The sequence below is a fragment of the Balaenoptera borealis genome, assembly GCF_965194805.1.
Source record: "Balaenoptera borealis genome assembly, chromosome: 11".
In the NCBI taxonomy this organism is placed as follows: Eukaryota; Metazoa; Chordata; class Mammalia; order Artiodactyla; family Balaenopteridae; genus Balaenoptera; species Balaenoptera borealis.
Genome location: NC_138868.1, coordinates 47,037,730 through 47,053,815, shown reverse-complemented (window position 1 = coordinate 47,053,815; position 16,086 = coordinate 47,037,730). Strand labels below are relative to the sequence as shown.

At 39.5% G+C, this 16,086-nt stretch overlaps 1 protein-coding gene and 1 long non-coding RNA gene across 10 annotated transcripts in view; one reads left to right on the top strand and one right to left on the bottom strand.

Moving 5' to 3' along the window:
- ZNF143 (zinc finger protein 143) overlaps nt 1-16,086 on the top strand; it is a 60,106-nt gene that overhangs the window by 1,915 nt on the left and 42,105 nt on the right. Inside the window, exons 1-2 of one of the 9 annotated variants that reach the window (XM_082341501.1) lie at nt 974-7,097; nt 11,124-11,194. The exons of 4 other annotated variants lie outside the window; for them this stretch is intronic. The gene's annotated coding sequence lies outside the window, so the exon portion shown is untranslated. Of the gene's footprint in view, nt 1-973; nt 7,098-8,587; nt 8,703-8,732; nt 11,029-11,123; nt 11,195-11,383; nt 14,977-16,086 lie in introns of those variants that run through there. 4 more of the 9 variants (XM_082341504.1, XM_082341502.1, XM_082341500.1 and 1 more) reach the window with 4 other exon arrangements.
- LOC309605653 lies at nt 666-15,983 on the bottom strand. The gene is made up of 2 exons (XR_014231479.1): nt 15,935-15,983; nt 666-984 (listed from the first exon to the last, which is right to left on the bottom strand). It is a non-coding gene; the product is annotated as an uncharacterized lncRNA (long non-coding RNA).

The window sequence follows — 16,086 nt, the reverse complement described above, 5'->3', positions numbered from 1 at the left end:
AGAGCTCCCATTCTCCATATCCTTGCTAACACTTGTTATTATCAGTCTTTTTGATGGTAGCCATCCTAGTGGGTACGAAGTGGTATCTCTTGTGATTTTGATTTGCATTTTCCAGTGGCTAATGGTGCTGAGCATTTTTTCATATGCTTATTGGCCATTTGTATATTTTCTTTTTGGAAATGTCTATTTGGGTCTTTCCCCCATTTTAAAATTGGATTGTTTATCTATTATTGAGTTCTAAGAGTTTCTTATATAAAGGTCCTTTATCAGATATATGATTTGCAAAATGTCCATTGCCCTTTGCTGCAGGTTGGGATATTGCTGTGAAGTAAGGATTCATCATATTCTTCATGGAAAGATGACCTAGCTGTTTTGGGGAATTGTGCCTCTACTATTACTTTAGCTGTTATTAAATATTTATAATGTAGGTACAGTTTATGATCATGGGAGGAGAACTTTCTGAGTCCTGATGTTCTCATCATTACTTAATTTTGAAGTTTTTATCTAGTTTTTGTTTTTGGTTTTTAATCTGAGGTTTTACCCAGTTCTGGGTCTTTTTGCTCCTGGCTTTGTTTCAGGACATAGTGATTTTTTAAAGAGTTGGGTTGCTTGAGTCATTGATCTTTGCTTAATTTGCATTTTAAGGGATGGCTTTTGTGAGACAGTGTTTTTTGTTTTGTTTTAAGTTTTTTTTTTTTAATTTATTTTTATTTATTTATTTTTGGCTGTGTTGGGTCTTCGTTTCTGTGCGAGGGCTTTCTCTAGTTGCGGCAAGCGGGGGCCACTCTTCATCGCGGTGCGCGGGCCTCTCACTATCGTGACCTCTCTTGTTGCGGAGCACAGGCTCCAGACATGCAGGCTCAGTAGTTGTGGCTCACGGGCCCAGTTGCTCTGCGGCATGTGGGATCTTCCCAGACCAGGGCTCGAACCCGTGTCCCCTGCATTAGCAGGCAGATTCTCAACCACTGCACCACCAGGGAAGCCCTGTTTTTTGTTTTTTAATTAATTAATTAATTAATTTTTGGCTGCATTGGGTCTTTGTTGCTGCGCGGGGGCTTTCTCTAGTTGCAGCAAGTGGCGGCTACTCTTCATTGTGGTGTGTGGGCTTCTCAGTTCGGTGGCTTCTCTTGTTGCAGAGCACAGGCTCTAGGTGCGTGGGCTTCAGTAGTTGTGGTTTTTGGGCTCTAGAGCGAAGGCTCAGTAGTTGCGACACACGGGCTTAGTTGCTCCGCGGCATGTGGGATCTTCCCAGACCAGGGCTTGAACCCGTGTTCCCTGCATTGGCAGGCAGACTCCCAACCCTGCACCACCAGAGAAGTCCCTGAGACAGTGTTTTAAACTTTACCGTACTGTCAAAATCAAAGTGATTTTGTTTTAAAGATGGATTTAGACTGGAAATCTTCCTCTTCCTCATAGAAATAAAAAATCGAAAACAGTAATACAGCTTTCTCCATACTTTCCCATAAATCTAATCCCATTTTAAAACTGTGCCGCAGTGGGAACTCTCTACCCTGTGGAAATAACTTGTCCATTAATGTGGAGACACAGGCATTTAACTCCGAACTACATTTTTTGTACTTAAAATACCACTTTACGGGAATTCCCTGGCGGTCCAGTGGTTAGGACTTGGCGCTTTCACTGCCCTGGCCTGGGTTCAATCCCTGGTCGGGGAACTATGATCCTGCAAGCTGTGAGGCAAGGCAAAATAAACAAAAAAGAACAAAAAACCCCACTTTACTCAGCACTTAACTTTGACTAGGCACTGAGTTAAATGATTTGTTGAGTGGTGTACATATATACATAAACTTATCTTCGCTGCAAACCTAAGTCAAGTACTGGAGTTATCCCTGTTTCGTCAACTGAAGTTTAGAGTAACTTGACCAACTGTTATACAGCAACGCTTGGACTTGAACCTATGACTGGCTCAAAAGCCCAGTCTCTCAACTGAGTTATTCAGTAACCTACCAAGTACCAACTTCTTTAACTTTTTAAAATACAGGATGTCCGTAGTTCCTAGAATGATACAGTATTTTGACTACTGTACATAATATGGCAGAGCATGAATGTTGTGCTGTTTATATACACCTTTAAGTTAAATAATGACGAATGCATTTGTCCTCGTTTTGAAAATACAGAGATTTATGTAGTATGGATGTAATGGTCACAAGAAGTTGGAATCATTTAAATTAATGGCAGTTTATACATGCTATATACATAAAATATACAGTAATATAAGAAGTGAGGCACAATGAAAAGAGCATTGGAATAAAAGAAGACCTAATCTTTAATCCTGTTTTAGGCAATTAACTAGCCATGTCCTCATACTAATTGTATTCATTTGTTCAACAAATCTTTAGTAATTGTGTAGCATGTGCCAGGCATTCTTTTAGGCACTGGGAATTCAAGAGTGAACAGGACAGAGGGTGGTTCCTGCTATCATGGAACTTAGAGTTCACTTAGAAATTCTGATAAGTGGGACTTCCCTGGCAGTCCAGTGGTTAAGACTTCGCCTTCCAATGCAGGGGGCTTGGGTTCTATTCCTGGTCGGAGAGCTAAGATCCCACATGCCTTGCGCCAAAAACCCAAAACATAAAACAGAAGCAGTATTGTAACAAATTCAATAAAGACTTTAAAAATGGCCCACATCAAAAAAAAAAAAAAAAAGAAATTCTGATAAGTGCTATGAACAAGATAAGAGTTCTGTGATAGAGAATAAGAGGGTGGTGGTAGAATGGATATTTTAGATAGGAGGTGACACTGAACAATATGTGCGAAAACAGGACGAGTTAGGTGTGTTCTAGGAAGTAGAAGGTCAGCATGCATGGTTGGATGTGTACAATGGAGGACCATTGAAAAGCACTCTGCAACATGAGTTATGTTAAACTCATTAGATGTTTATTGAACATATAATCTTAGGTGTCAAAATTCCAACGACCCCTAGGACAGAGTACCTACCTTAGAAGGCTTATAGTCTAATTGGGAACATTGGATGTGGGAGTAAAAGGACTAAGAAGAGACAGGAACGGAATCAGAAGCCTTTCAGCCAAAAACAAGGTTCTGTAAACCTCACTTTCCTCACCTGTAGAAAGAAAACTGGCATGTTTTGAATACATCTTGAGTGCTAAGGGCTTTATGTACATTTATTTCACATAATTCTTTTACAACAGCCCTATCAGGTGAGTGTTCTCCCACTTTATCAAAAGAGGAAATGGAAGCTCAGCAGCAGGTTAATTGCCTGGAGCTGAGAGCAGGATTCAACTGCATAGCAGGCCGGCAAATTATAAAACATACAGATGAAATCTATAATAATTAAAACATGATTGGTAATTCAAAGTGACGAGGGCTACAGGCCAAATATCAGCAAATACTGTAGGATTCAGATGATAATGGACTGAGATCTTGGTAGTGAGCAACAGAGGCACGTGGAAGAGCCAGTGACAATTAAAGGCTGTTCCCTGTGTCTGGACTGCCTTCTCTACTCTTCCTACCCCTAGGAAATGTTTATTTATCTTTCTTATGCCCATATTCCCATGTAATCATCTTTGCATACCTGAGGCAAAGTTAGGTGCTCCTTACTTTATTAATGCTTCTGTTTATAGTAACTTTTTTTTTAAGTAACTAGTTCTAAAACTATGAAAATAATACATGGTAAATTTCTTTTTAACTTATGGAATGTATACAGTAGAAATTAAAATCCCCGTCCCCAGTCCACCCTCATCTCCTAGTCCCATTTCGGGGAGGTTCTGCTATAAAAAATTACGTATGTGTGTGGATAGCAAGAGTTAAAGAAGAAAACCAGGAAACGAAAAGATTTGATTTATTAAGCTAGTGGGAATTAATCTTATTAACTTAAATTTTTATTACAATATTGTATGCAATGAAAATTCTGCTGTTGTACAAGACAAAATAAGGTAGTTGGCGGTGTTACTGGACTGGAAGGATGAGAGACTGGAGCAAAGAAAGCAGTAAAGAAGTTATTGCAGTAGTTAATGTGTGAGGAGTTGGACAAGAAAGGTTTTGAAGGATAAAAATCATGGAGTTGAGGGGAATGCCCTGGTGGTCCAGTGGGTAAGACTCCACACTCTCGCTGCTGAGGGCCTGGGTTCAATCCCTGGTCCGGGAACTAAGATCCCACAAGCTGGGCAGTGTGGCCAAAAAAAATTAAAAAGATGAAATGCTCTCTGTCATACCAAGTTCCCATATATATGGTTCCATTAAAAAAAAATCATGGAGTTGACAGTTGCCCTATTGTGAATTTAAGAATGAGGGTTTAGTCAAGGATGACTTTTGATCATTTTAATCTGTTGTCTGGGTTTGGTGGAAATAGCCAAGTCCATATGGCAAATTGATTAGAGTGGAAAGATGAATTGGCAAACCTTAATGGTGTATATGGAATGTGTTGTGTTTAATTCAGACAGAAAACAAGATGTATTTTGATATAAAATGAATGACAACGTGGTACACTCCTAGGAGACCTCCCCACCTACCTATTGGATAGTGTCTTCCCTTTCCTCTGGCATTTGTCCTTTCAAACAGAAATGCTGAGAGGAAAAAGAATCACTGGCAGACTTTTGGATGGGGCAGTTTGATTTGAGACCTAGGAATGTATGTAAATGTTTTTAGTTGATGGATTATAGATCTGTGTTTTTAAATGAGGAGTGAATGTTAGATTCAACTGGGGAGCTTTTTGTAAGTGGACATGCTTATTGTTGAGAAGATAATATTTAAGGAAAATATACTAGGAGATAAATGTCTGTTATTAAAAGTCAGTTATTTAAGGAATTCCCTGGCGGTGAAGTGGCTAGGACTCTGAGCTTCCACTGCAGGGGGCACAGGTTCGATCCCTGGTCAGGGAGCTAAGATCCCACATGTGGCAGCATGGCCAAAAATAAATAAAAAATTTTTTAAAGTCAATTACTTAAAATCACCTTTATTTTATCTTATTTTTAAAATAAATTTATTTATTTATTTTTGGCTGCATTGGGTCTTTGTTGTTGCTCACGGGCTTTCTCTAGTTGTGGTGAGCCGGTGCTACTCTTCGTTGTGGTGCGCGGGCTTCTCATTGTGGTAGCTTCTCTTGTTGCGGAGCATGGGCTCTAGGCATGCGCCCTTCAGTAGTTGTGGCAGGAGGGCTCAGTAGTTGTGGCACGTGGGCTTAGTTGCTCCACGGCATGTGGGATCTTCCCCAACCAGGGCTCGAACCCGTGTCCCCTGCATTGGCAGGCAGATTCTTAACCACTGCGCCACCAGGGAAGTCCCTAAAATCACCTTTAGAAATTATTTTTTGTCTTCCTTTTTTGGGGAAAAAGACTTTCAGAAGGAAAAGGAGATTTTTTTTTTTTACCTTTTTAAAATTGAAGTATAGTTGATTTACATTATTATTCTTTTAAGGTGTACAACATAGTGACTCATTATTTTTATGGATTGAAATTTTTTTTTATTTTTTATTTTTTTATGGAGAAACCTTGAAAACATTATGTATAAGTGAAAGAAGGCAGTCACAAAAGACCACATACTATGATTCCATTTACATGAAGTGTCCAGAATAAGCAAATCTAGAGAGATAGAAAGTAGATTAGTGGTTGCCTAGGGCTTTGGAAAGGGGGAGGTAGGGTTTTCTTTTAGGGGGTGATAAAAATATTGTGAATTCAGGTTGTGGTGATTGTACAACTCTGAATATACTAAAGTCATTGAATTGTACACCTTAAATGGGTACATTTTATGATATGTGAATTATTTCTCAGTAAAGATATTTTCAAAAAGGAAAAGCATGAGCAAGAGGAAAGTTCCTCTTGAATAACACATCTCTGAAACTTTTTTTTTTGTCTTCTTTCTCCTCTGACAATACCCTTTTACAGTAGTAGGAGAAAATAGTGAATAAGACAAGAGATAGAGCCGTACAGTCTCTTCTCATTTAGCTTTAAACTACTGATAAGCATTTTTAGCAAACATATATATAATGCCATGTGCTGTTACAAGTGCTTTGTATTTAACACAGATACCTCACAATACCTCTGTGAAGTATCTTCCTTTTACAGATAGGGAAACTGTGGCACAGCATGGTTAAGTAACTTGCCCAAGGTCACATAGATAATATGTGGTAAAATGAGATTTTGAAGCAGGCTGTTTGGCTCCAGAGTCCTTATTCTTAAGTATAGTGTTATACTACCGCTCATAAGCATTCCTTCCTAGGGATAACCCATACTTTCCAATCTATCTATAGGGAAATCCTCCTTAGATATGTTTTAGTAGCTGGTTACTGTAAATATACTGCTTCCAGTCTGGAGAAAAACAGGTAATTAAAGTATACTGTGATAAGTGTTATTATAAGGGTATGGACGGAGTATCTTGGGAAATACATCTAAAGCATTCTGACCCAATTTGGGGAGTTCAGATAAAACTTTCTGGTGGAATCTGAAGAATTTAGACAAGTAAAGAGAGGAGGAAGAGTATTCTAGAGGGTATGAATAGCAGTGTTCAGAGCCCAGATGCAGGAGACACCTTGGGCTGTTCTGGGAGTGGCAAATAATCCAGCAGCTCATGTAAAAGTTGTTGAGCCAAATGGTTAGAAGGTTGACTTTGCCACTTACTTATGTTGTGAAGTTAAGGACATCATTTAACCTTTGTGAGCTTCACTTTCTTGGTCTGCAAAATTGTGATAAAATGGTACTTAATTCATAGGATTGCTAGAAGGATTCAATGAATTAGTAGTAATGCCTGGCATATAGTGTTTTGGAAGGGTTAGTTATCATTTTTTTTATTTTTTATTTATTTTTTTAATGCTATTCTTGTCTGCTTACATTCTTTTCATTTATGTATGTATGTATGTATGTATGGCTGTGTTGGGTCTTCGTTTCTGTGCGAGGGCTTTCTCTAGTTGTGGCAAGCGGGGGCCACTCTTCATCGCGGTGCGCGGGCCTCTCACTATCGCGGCCTCTCGTTGCCGAGCACAGGCTCCAGACGCGCAGGCTCAGTAATTGTGGCTCACGGGCCGAGTTGCTCCGCGGCATGTGGGATCTTCCCAGACCAGGGCTCGAACCCGCGTCCCCTGCATTGGCAGGCAGATCCTCAACCACTGCGCCACCAGGGAAGCCCGTGTTAGTTATCATTATAATCCTTTTTATTTATTAGTATTATTAACATTTTAATTAATATTATTATTAAATGATACCAGTATCATTAACTACTAGAATTTTAAACAGTATTGCTGGAGTGTAGAATGTGAGATTGTGCTAGAACAAGACTGGATGATAGAGTGACCAACTTGTCTTGGTTTGCCCAAGACTATCCTAGTTTTATAACAAAGTGTCCCCGCCCCCCCCGTCCAAAAAAAAAAAAAAAAAAGAACTGAGAGTCCCATGACCCAGGAAGCTTCTCAGTCTTGGGCAACCCAGGATGATTGTCCATCTTATTGGAGAAGTTAGTAGAATCCAGATCATATTTGGACTATATGGGGAAATGGGAAAGTTTTGAAGGTTTTGAGACAGAGAAATGCTCTGATTGGATCTGAAAGCACTTGGACTGTGCTTTGGAGATTAGATTGGAGGAGAGTAGGAGTGTATTTTAGGAGGCCGATGTAGTAACCCAAGCGGTGATGGTACCCTGAATTAAGACAACCTAATAAGAGAAGCGAATGGATTTGACAGATATTTAGGAGGTAGAGTGATAGTTCTTAGTGATCGGTTGGAGAATAAGGGGGATTTGACTACTGGGTAGGTTACTGCGTTTATCATTGAGGGAGAAAATACAAAAGTAGAATTTTGTGGCAAACTGTTTTGAGATGGAGGTGACTGTGGACCATGAAGGTCACCAAGGCCAGTAAGCAGCTAGATATATAGATCAGGAGCCCTTAAGAGAAAGGACTAGACTATGAATAATTTTTAGTATATGTATGTCCCCTGTGATACTTGGGACATATTTACATATAAAATAATTCCTTGTTTATTTGAAATTCAGATTTAACTGGTGTTCGGTGTTTTTCTTTGCAAAATCTGGCCACCCTAGTTCCAGCTTCTAAATTGAAATGATTCCACACTCTTCCCTGTGATGCCACAGTGGTATGGGTGGTAACTGCTTCTTTTTTTTTTTTTAATTTATTTATCTATTTTATTTCTTTTTGGCTACGTTGGGGCTTCGTTGCTGCACGCGGGCTGGGCTCTCTCTAGTTGCGGCGAGCGGGGGCTACTCTTCGTTGCGGTGCACAGGTTTCTCATTGTGATGGCTTCTCTTGTTGCGGAGCATGGGCTCTAGGTGGGTGGGCTTCAGTGGTTGTGGTGGACAGGCTCAGTAGTTGTGGCTCGCAGGCTGTAGAGCACACGCTCGGTGGTTGTGGCGCATGGGGTTAGTTGCTCCGCTGCATGTGGGATCTTCCTGGACCGTGGCTCGAACCCATGTCCCCTGCATTGGCAGGCTGATTCTTAGCCACTGTGCCACCAGTGAAGTCCCGGTAACTGCTTCTTGAAGTTACTCTTTTTATGATACTTTAGTTTCTTTTTGCCTTTTTGGTTCTCTAACATCTGCTTAACAATTATTTATATTAAATGCTCTCTTTTAAAATAACTGATATGTTTTCTGTCTCCAGATTGGATCCTAACTGATAGACCAGCGCAGCCCACTTCCTGGTGATGTAGATTCCAGGACCCAGGAATGGCCTCAAATACAATCCCTCAAAAACTTAGTAGCTTCTAGTCTCTTTGCTTCCGGTAAATTTGCTTCCATATGTAAACAAACAACTACAGTCAAAACTCTCCTCTAGAGTTGTTGGCTCTTTATTGCTGACCTCTGAGCTCTGCCCATCAACTCCTCTGTTAACTTAATGGTCACTGTCATAGAAACAATAGATGAGCTCATTCGTGAGGGCTGGCAGGTGAAAGATGCTTTAAAAAGGCCTTTAAGCCACAGTCTTATCTCCTTCCAAGGTAACCACTTTGCTGGCACCACCAATGGCCTGTCCAATTTGGGATACAGAAGCAGATGGCTTTTTTAGCTGTGCAAGGGACCAAATTATGGGGTTCTAGTCAATTTAGATTTCAGGCTTTAGGCAGAGTTCCTTCCTTAGTAAAGCTATGCTCCAATCATCTCTTCTTGCAAACTGGCTGGCTCTACTGTGAGTTCCTCTTTCCATCAAAGAAACATACCAACAATCTGAATTTTCCTACCACTGCCCCTAAAGCTACTGCCTCAGTTGGTTTATGATCTGCTTTCCAAGATAAGACAGGCAACATTGGGAATAAATATTTCACTTCTGTCACTTTATTTTTTTTTTAATTTTATTGAAGTATAGTTGATTTACAATGTTGTGTTAATTTCTTCTGTACAGCAAAATGACTCAGTTATACATATATATATTTCACTTCTGTATTAAAAAGTTCACCTTGGGAATTCCCTGTGACAGTCCAGTGGTTAGGACTCCACGCTTTCAGTGCTGACAGCCCGGGTTCAATCCCTGATGGAGAAACTAGGATCCCACAAACGCACGACGCAGCCGAAAAAAAAAAAAAAAAATCATGTTTTCCAGCCTGAAAAAATCTGTTTCTTCACTGCCCCAGACCCTACCTCCTCCCTGATTCCACCTTCTCTAGGTTCTGTTTCCTGCAACAACAGATATAAAATTCTGATTAAAATAGGAATTGTTATATAATAGAGATCTGAAAAATCTATAACTTAAATTCTGGATTTAATTTTTCTAATGAAAAGAGAAGTCCAGAGGTAGGCAGCCAGGGCTGTGTAGTTCCATAAAATCGTCAGGGACTCAGGTTCCTTCTGTTCTCCTGTCTGTCATCTAGCACACAGCTTTCATATTTAAGATTCCCTCAGAGGCCATAGGATAACTGCTGGAGCTCCAGTCATTAAAGCCAACCTCCAGGAAGGAAGAAGGAGAATATAAAAGGGCAAAAGATATATACTAACTGAGCTAGCCCATCTTGTAAAGGAGTTTTCCTGGAAGCCCTACCCAATAATTCCTACTTAGATTTTGTTAGCCAGAATGTAGTCACATGCCCACTCCTGTCTCGAGGAGAGGCTGGAGAATATAATTTCTTAGCTGGGAATATTGCTATCTCAGGATGGTGTTAGTAAGAAAGAAAGTGGGAAATGAATATTGGTAAGTACATCTCAGCTGGTGGGATCAGCATTGACAGGGGATACTAGAGTGTAGCCCACAAGCTACAAGCATCCCACATGATGTGGGCATCAGTAAGTATGTTTAAAGAAAGCATGGACAACCCACAAAAATCTGTTTTTTTGTTTTTTGTTTTTTAAAATTATTTATTTATTTATTTATTTTTGGCTGTGTTGGGTCTTCGTTTCTGTGCGAGGGCTTTCTCTAGTTGCGGCAAGCGGGGGCCACTCTTCATCGCGGTGCGCGGGCCTCTCACTATCGAGGCCTCTCTTGTTGCGGAGCACAGGCTCCAGACGCGCAGGCTCAGTAGTTGTGGCTCATGGGCTTAGTTGCTGCGCGGCATGTGGGATCCTCCCAGACCAGGGCTCGAACCTGTGTCCCCTGCATTGGCAGGTGGATTCTCAACCACTGCGCCACCAGGGAAGCCCCCAAAATCTGTTTTGATTCTATATACCAGCAATGAACAATCTGAAAGGAAATCAAGAAAACAATTCCATTTACAATAGCATCCAAAAGAATAAAATACCTAGGAATAAATGTAATCAAGAAGATGAAAAACTTATACCCTGAAAACTAGAAAATATTGCTGAAATTAAAGAAGACCTAGTATAGCAGAAAGTAACACAACATTGTAAATCAACTCTACTCCAATAAAAAATTTTTAAAAATCAAAAAAAAAAAAAAAGAGAAAGGACTAGATAGATTTTAAAGAGCTTATAAATTCCAGAGATCTTTGAAGCCAATGGAATGGATATGATATTCCAAGAGGAAAAGTGCATAAAATGAAAAAACAAACTAGGACGGAAACTTGCGGGTTCTCAATATTTAGGAACCCATAGGAGAAATGGAAAAGGATTAGCTAGGAAGTTGGAAAAAACCAGGAGCGTGTGGAAGTCATAGAAGCCAAGGTGAGAGAATGTTCTAAGAAGGAGATAAAGGTCAGTGATATCAAACCCAATATAAGACAGAAATGTATCCATCACTTTTTTTTTTTTTTTTTTAGCTGCGTTGGGTCTTCGTTGCTGTGCGAGGGCTTTCTCTAGTTGCGGCGAGCGGGGGCTACTCTTCATTGCGGTGAGTGGGCTTCTCATTGCAGTGGCTTCTCTTGTTGTGGAGCACTGGCTCTTGGTGCGCAGGTTTCACTAGTTGCAGCAGGTGGGCTCAGTAGTTGCAGCACGCGGGCCCTTGAGTGTGTGGGCTTCAGTAGTTGTAGCGTGAAGGCTCTAGGGTGAATGGGTTTCAGTAGTTGTAACACACGGGCTTAGTTGCTCCGCGGCATGTGGGATCTTCCTGGACCAGGGCTCGAACCCACGTCCCCCGCATTGGCAGGCAGATTCTCAACCACTGCGCCACCAGGGAAGCCCCATCACAGCTTTTTTATCTGTTCTTTTATTGATGGACATTTGAGTTCATTCCAATTTGGAACTATTATGAATAAAGTTGCTATGGACATTCTTGTATAAGTCTTTCTGTGGATGAATATTTTCATCTCTCATTCATAGGAATGGCCATTGAACTTCATGTTAAAGTGGAGATTAGTGACCAGCGAGAGCAGTTTCAGTACTTAGGGACAGAAACCAGATGGATAGCAGTGGGAAATCAGGAAATAGTAACAACTGTTAGAGAAATCTAGCTGTGATAAGGAGGAAAGGGAGACTAGTAGCTGAGTCAGAGGCAAGATTTTGTTTTTTCGATTTTGTTTTTGTTTTTTTAAATATTTATTTTTTGTATTTGGCTGCGCCGGGTCTTAGTTGCCATGTGAGGGATCTTCGTTGCGGCATGCGGGATCTTTTAGTTGCAGCACGTGGGCTCTTAGTTGCAGCATGAGGGATCTAGTTCCCTGACCAGGGATCAAACCCAGGCCCCTTGCATCGGGAGCGTGGAGTCTTAACCACTGGACCACCAGGGAAGTCCCTGTTTTTGTGTTTTTTTTAAGTTATTGATGGGAAGGAACTGGGAGAGAGAGGGAAGTTGTTTACAGAAGAGATCCCTGAGATCCCTAAGGAGGAAAGACAGATGAACTGCAGAATACAGGTTGGAAGGATTAGTCTTACCTTGTAGGAAGGTAATATTGTAGGAGAGAAGGAAGAAATGTGTGGAAATGCAGTGAAGTGAGGTTTGTTGGCAGAGAATTCCTCTGATGACTTCTATATTTTCTGTGAAGTTGGGAGCTGATTAATTTGCTGAAAATGAAGTGGTGAAGGAGACAGGGTGGGAGGATAGCAGGAGAGGGAGTGGGGGTAGAAGGTTTGAGGTAAATGGAAAATATTTTAAATAGTCACCATGAAGAAATAAAGACATGTAAGTTTGCTGGACCGCTTTGGGGGTTCAGAAGAGGTTGGAAGAGCCCAAGAACTTTTATGGCCCTTCAGGACTATTCCATCAAATAAGTTATTACATCTGAAAAATGCTTTGTAAATACCTATACAAACAGTTATTTCTGACTAGAGGTGTATGTTTTAACTATCCATGTTTAGTGTCCTATTCAATGTACTTTTTTGGACAGAGGATCTATTTTGTTATAGAGTTGTGTTTCAGGAGTGCCCTCTCTCATTTTCATAATTGTCTCACAATGCTTTGCGTCCCTTACCTATGACAAGATGAGCAATTTGGGTAATAAAATATTAACATACACAGTGTTTATCTTGAGGGAAATAAAGTACAATCTAGCATCATAGTTTTGAAACGACTTTATGCTTTTTTTAACAGAGCAATGTCAGAAGTTGAGTTTGAATATATCAGAAACTTTCTCTTACTCCTGATGCTTCCTCAAACTCCCTAGTCTCAGTGAAAGCAAGCCAGGGCATGCTTAGCAAACTGAGCTATGCAGGTGTGCCCTTATCAAGCCCTGTTTTTAATGCTACACTGTTGAGGTTTGAGAGAGATTTTTTTGGGTTGTTTTTCACATCAGTGGTTCAGTTAAGAACAAACCATCACCAAAATTGACGTTCCTGATGACTAGACCTAGATGTCCATTTCTCAATTCTTGTCTCTTCTCACCTCTTTTTCTCACAAGTATTTTAGTTTTAGGTCTCCTAGGCCTCATCTCAACTACCTGCCAGTCAGTTTCAAATACTCTATTTCTGAATGGTCCTGGAACTTGGCAAAAAGCTTGAAAGCCTTCAATTTCCAACATTTCACCCATCTGATAGAATATTCTACTTCTTTAAAATAGGTAGTATAAACTCTATCCCTCAGTTTTACCCTTTAGCATTCTGTAGAGCCTATGAAAACTCTACATCATTCACCAGCACATTCTAACTACTCTGTACTTAACTGAATTACGTTTCATCAGCGGAACATGCTTATTCCCTGGGTGTATTTAAATAAAATTGAAGGGATTTAAAGACAGTTTTCCACAAATGTTAATCAAAGCAGTGTTACTGGATCAGCATACTGCAAAGGTACAGGATAGCCTGCTATTTTTATGTTGCTATACTAAGGAACTTCCTCATTCCAGGTTAGGAGATGTCATAAAATGCAGCACAAATGACCATGCTTAAATGGAGAAGCACTTTGTATAGTAGTAAATTTATGAGGAAAATTTGGAATTGAGACCAGGTAATAGAATGGCATAGTTTCTCTGTTAAGTGTTGAGGTGAAACCAGCCTGAGGTTAGGATCTGAGCTTGACAATTTCTGAAGGCCTGGCTTCTGTGGCTTCATGCAAAAAGACCTCTAAGATTTGTTAATCTAGATTTCTTTTTGTATCATTTCTTACCCCAATAAAGGTTACTTGTAGTTGGAGTTCTTTATACCTGGACCATTGGATTTATATTTTCATAATCATTTGTGGTAATAATTGTATCTAACAAATTAGACCAAACTTGAAATATCTAAGGGCTTCACATTTTAAAATATTGGTCTGATGTAGATTCATACCACTGAGGAAAGACTGATTCTTTTTTTTAAGGGATGAAGTCAGCTAGTATTTAGTTACTAATTTTAACCATCAATTTTCAGACATTTTTTTTCTTCCTGCCAATAATTTTGGATATTTTTCACTTTTAAAATTATGAAATCTATCAAATATAAGGAGGAGTACCTGTATAAGTAATTGAATAAAAGCTTATGTACCCACTTGGTTTTTAACAGATCCTAACATTTTTCCATATGTGTTCAGACCTTTTTCTAAAAATTATGGTTAAAAACCCACAACATAAAATTTACCGTCTTAACCATTTTTAAGTGTAGGGTACAGTAGTGTTAACTATATGGACATTGTTGTGTGATAGATCTCTAGAACTTTTTCATCTTGCAAAACTGAAACTATACTCATCAAACAACAACTCCCCTAGTACTTGTAACTACCATTCTACTTTCTAATTCTAAGAGTTTGACTACTTTAGATAGCTCATATAAGTGGAATCATGCAGTATTTGTCTTTTTGTGACTGGCTTATTTCACTTAGAATAATGTCCTCAAGGTTCATCCATGTAACATATGACAGTATTTCCTTCTTTTTTAAGACTGATATTTCATTGTGTATATATAAATTGCATTTTCTTTATCCATTCATCCGTCGATGGACATATAGGTTGCTTCCACCTCTTGGCTATTGTGAATAATGCTGCAGTGAAGAGGTGTGCAAATATCTCTTTGAGATTCTGTTTTTAATCCTTTTGGATATGTACCCAGAAGTGGGATTGCTGGATCATATGGTAATTCTATTTGTAATTTTTTGAGGAATCTCCATACTGCTTTTATTTTATTTTTATTTATTTATTTGGCCGTGCCACGCGGCTTGCAGGATCTTAGTTCCCCGACCAGGAATCAAACCTGGGACCCCTGCAGTAGAAGCGCAGAGTCTTAACCACTGGACTGCCAGAGAAGTCCCGATAGTGGGCATTCTAACAGGTGTGAGGTGATATCTCATTATGGTTTTGATTTGCATTTCCTTGACAATTAGTTATATTGAGCATATTTTCATATGTTTGTTTGCCATTTGTTTATCTTCTTTGGAGAAACTTCTATTCAAGTCCTGTGTCCAATTTTTAATTGGGTTATTAGTTTTTTGATGTTGAGTTGTAGAATTTCTTTATATATTCTGGATATAACATTTGCTACATTTTGTAAGTGTGTTTTTTTCTCTTATGCTAAGATCCATCATCATCTTCCAGAAAGGCAGGCACTTTATTTATTAGACACATGTCGTCATTTGAGATTCCTGTTGTGCCCCCATGACAGCCTCCTCTGTGTCTGATTTTGGCCCATGATTCATTATTAAAGCACAGGAAACTGACTACTTTTTGTAAGGTGGCCCTTTCTAAAGGTGTCATGTGTATCTTACATACTTATTTTCACACAACCTGAAAATGTTGGTGCCAGAAATAATCAAGACATGATGGTGGATATGGTGTGAGCAACTATAGAGTGTTTGATCTCTAGCTTATTTATTTCATTTATTCGCTGTCATATTTTCCCCAGTTGATCATTTTCTAACAAAGGGCATTAATTGTATCACAGAGCCTTTTTGAGAATAAGATGGGCTGTGTACCTGCCATCACTTATTATCTCTGGTAATTGTAGTGCCCATATGATCTCTTCTGAATCCTTCACCACCCCATGTATTTGCCAGCAGTTTGTGTCCAGGAACCAGCTGTCTCTTCAAGATCTTTCAGTTAGTGTAGATTTTTTTCCCTTAGGATAGAAACTATAGGTCCTGAAGCCTTCCTAAAGAAAGTTAACACTTGACCAGCTTTCAGACAAGAAAGAACTTTTATTTATTGCAGATATATCAGTTACCTGTTGATGCAGTTATTTGGAGATTTATAGATAATTCAATGAAAAGGACAAATGCTTGAATTATGGTCACACCATAGGCATTTCTTAACATCATGACCCAAATTAACTTGTAATCTGCCTTTTTCAAAATTCGTCTTCTAGATGAATACTGTAAAAATCGTAGAGTGCTTATTACATTTTTATAGGTGTTTTCCCTTCCATTTCCTTGTCTTATTTCTGTTA